General features: G+C 45.9%; 1 long non-coding RNA gene across 1 annotated transcript in view; it reads left to right on the forward strand.

Moving 5' to 3' along the window:
* The window catches only part of LOC111724848, an 8,367-nt gene extending 4,821 nt beyond the window's left edge, over nucleotides 1-3,546 (forward strand). The window contains exon 3 of the long non-coding RNA XR_002773059.1: nucleotides 2,717-3,546. This is a non-coding gene — a long non-coding RNA (uncharacterized LOC111724848). The remainder of the gene's footprint in view (nucleotides 1-2,716) is intronic.
* The last annotated feature ends 6 nt before the right edge of the window (nucleotides 3,547-3,552 follow it).

Consider the following 3,552-nt stretch of genomic DNA (forward strand, 5'->3'; position numbering starts at 1 on the left):
GTCCTGCTTAGCAGCTGACTGGTCCCAGGGCCCGCAGTCCAGCCCTTCATGGTCTGAGGGACAGTGAACTGGCCCCCTGTTTAAAAAGTTTGAGGATCTCTGATTCTAGATTGATGGCAGAAGAAAAACTAGAAGTATTTCAGTAGTGAGAGAATAACCAGGAGGTTGAAATGTCATAGAAAACAAAAAGTTTCAAGAAAGACATGGCCTATACTGAAGACTGCCCAATAAGGGAGGACGGGTACTGGGAAATGGCTATTCATTGTGACCTGGAGATCTGCTATCCTACTGCCCACACATCCCAGGTGGCTTCAAGCACCAGGCAGGAGTGCAATGGGAGTTGTGGAAAATTCAGGAGTTAGCAGACTGATACCAGTAGAGCTTTGTTAGAGGCTGGGAAGTGGGAGAAATTGAGCGGACACCCTTTAAGAACAGTGGTTCTCAACCTTTCTAATGCCTCCTGATGCTGCGACCCTTTAATACAGTTCCTCATGGCAGGCATCCTCAAACTACAGCCTACGGGCCACATGCGGCCCACCTAGGACATTTATCTGGCCTGCCGGGTGTTTTTGCCACAGCTATCTGTCCTGTTTAGCCGCCAATTCGTCCCGGGAACTGCAGTCTGGCCCTCCAACAGTCTGAGGGACAGTGAACTGGTTCCCTGTTTAAAAAGTTTGAGGACCCCTGCTCATGGTGTGGTGACACCAACCATAAAATTATTTTTGTTGCTATTTCATAACTATAATTTTGCTACTGTTATAAATCGTAATGTAAATATCTGATATGCAGGATGTATTTTCATTGTTACAAAGCGGTGGCTACCCACAGGTTGAGAACCGCTGCTTTAAGAGGATATTGCAGTAGCACAGACCAAGTGAGTTCTAGAACCTAACTCAAAGGTTGGTGGTTTCAATGTTCAACTTGTAGAGCAGGATGATGACAGGTCATGGGGTTCGAGGAGCTTCTGGTATGACCATTGCTCTTTGCATGTCACCAGCAGCAGGTATTTCTCAACTTGGCGTCTCTCGGCCTCTGCAGCTAATATTTGTCTCCCATTGATCCAGTATCCAGCCTGTTACTCTTTAACTGGAGTCCAGGGTTCAAAGGCCTGACTGTTGTTTAAACACTTATTACGTTGGGCATGTCCCCCAGATAATCTCAACTGATGAACAAGCAAGGATCGTCTAAGTAAATATAGACTACGGAGAAGGCAAGAGGACCCAGGAGTGGAGGTGAAGTCAGGCTGGGAAGGGTAGAGGGTAGGGAGAAGGCCCCAGTGAGGGAGCGCATTTATAGGAATCTAGACATTGTCGCCTACGAGACTTGGGCTGTATGGCACAGCCTGTGGCTCCTGGGCTACACACCTGCACAGCACATTGCTGTATGAATCCTGTAGGATATTATGACACAATGAGTATCTGTGTGTCTAAATGTATTTAAGCATAGAAAAGGTAACATGTTGTATTACAACACGGCTACAGTGTCATTATGCAATAGGACTATCTTATTCATGAGGCCACTGTCATATATGCAGTCTGTCATTGACTAAAATGTCATTATGCAGTATAGGACTGCATGTTACAAGTTGACATCTATTTTATTTTATTTTTTTAATGAAATAGATAAAAAAAAATCCAACATCTTGGAGCTCCATCAAAGTTCCTGGGAGTAGAAAATCTAGTCCTTAGCCTCTGGTCCCTTTAGCCTTTCAACTCTGTTGCACAAAGGGAAGGTACGTTGTCCTGGGAAAGTATCTGGAAAATCCCAGACACTTTCTGTGGGGGAAGGCCAGAGAGCTGGGAGGGTTCTTGATTCTGCGGAAGCCAGAAAGATAGCATAGCCTCCTCTGAGTGGTGAGGCTGGGGCTGGCCCTGAGAACAGGCCATCCGGTCACGCCACGTAGGTGTCCCACATTCACAGTGGATTTCATAAACTGAAGCAGGCCCCTTTTACCCTCAAAAACTTCCCCTACTCATTTTGCTGATATGTAGATGCTGTAATTTGACCTTTAGTCCTTTTGACTTAAGTGAAGCATCACTTTAAGGATCTATTAAAATAAAAATACATCAAAAAATAAATAAAAAATAAAAATACATCTAGAAAGGGTCATGTGGTTAGCCTATCAGCATTTACATGTTAGTATAAATTAGTTTATTGGCTCATCTCTCAGAGAGGAAGTTTGATTGTGGGGATGGGTGGGATGGTGGATGGGCAGTAGAGTTAGTGATTGATGCTACCTTTGGGCTCAGAGCACCCTCAGCTTGCCTCTTCAGAAGTCTTTTTTCCTTGTATGTAAATTGGGGCTCATTGGGGGATGTGGAAATTTCCATTAAGTGGTAGGAAATTTACCCTGCAAGGGGATGTTAAAGGCTGAAAAGAAACTCTTCACAGTAGAGTTTGGCTTGTTCCCAAACTCCTTGCCTTTTTCTCTGGGTGCCACTAGGTACCTCCCAGCTTCCCTTGCAGTTAGGTATGTCCAAGTTACTAATGTCTGGTCAGGGGAAGGCAGGCAGAGGGCATTTGCCCACCAGGATTTGCTCTCCCTTCCCTCCTCTGCCTGTGGGGTGCAGAGGACCCTGTCCCAGGGAAGGGTGCTGGAGCCAAGTGCTCTCCTTCTAACCTGCATGGGACTGTGAGAAACACCTCTACGAAGCCGCTGCGATTTGGGGATTAATAGCGCTGCTCTGCCCTAATAAACTCTTGCCTTCCTCCTCAGGATGCAGGCACAGGGAGAGGCAGGAGCCTGGAGTAGATGGTTGGGGCCAGAGAACTGAAAAACCACCCAGACCATGGTTTCTGCAGGGGGCAGGTACTGATAATCACCCCTCAGAAAACTACCTGGATAATCAACATGATCAGTGTATATAACTGATCACGGAAATATCAACATCCTGGCTGGGGGGCGGGGGAGGGGGTTGTATAGTCTGGAATTCCAGGGCACATGAAATGGGGACACTATTTGGATATTGAACTATTTGACATCTCCTTTCATGATGTCCTGTGGCTTCCCATCAATTGACTTAGTGAGTTTTACTGCTTCAAGGAAAGGCAGATGCAAGAATAAAGGTAGAATAAAAACACATTGTAATAAATTGTATGGTTCCGTTTTTATGAAATTCTAGAACGGGGAAACTAACATATGGTGGAAACAACTCAGGACAGCAGGTGCTCTGGGAGTATGGGGGTGGCAACCGACTTGGAGGAGACATAGAAGAAATTTCTGGGGTGACAACATGGTACACAGGTGTCAGCATTTGTCAAACTGTGAATATATGGTTTGGATTTTTCTATTTCATCGTACATGAATTTTAGCTTCCCCAAATAAAATCTAGTTAATGGTAAGCATCCTGAGGCATTTGGGATGTCCATGATGCCTGCAATCGACTTTATGCTTCATAATTACGAGGGGACAGACAGACATGGGAAAGCAAGCAGAGTACAGCGGGATCTCTAGAGTGGCCTCTCACCCTCTCTGGCTCAGGGATGGGTAATCCCTTTGCTGACCAGCCACTGGATGGAGTGGACTGGGTGAGTCAGGGCATACCAGCCTGA

Source organism: Otolemur garnettii, unplaced genomic scaffold (genome assembly GCF_000181295.1).
Source record: "Otolemur garnettii isolate 467f Iridium unplaced genomic scaffold, OtoGar3 scaffold00027, whole genome shotgun sequence".
NCBI lineage: Eukaryota > Metazoa > Chordata > Mammalia > Primates > Galagidae > Otolemur > Otolemur garnettii.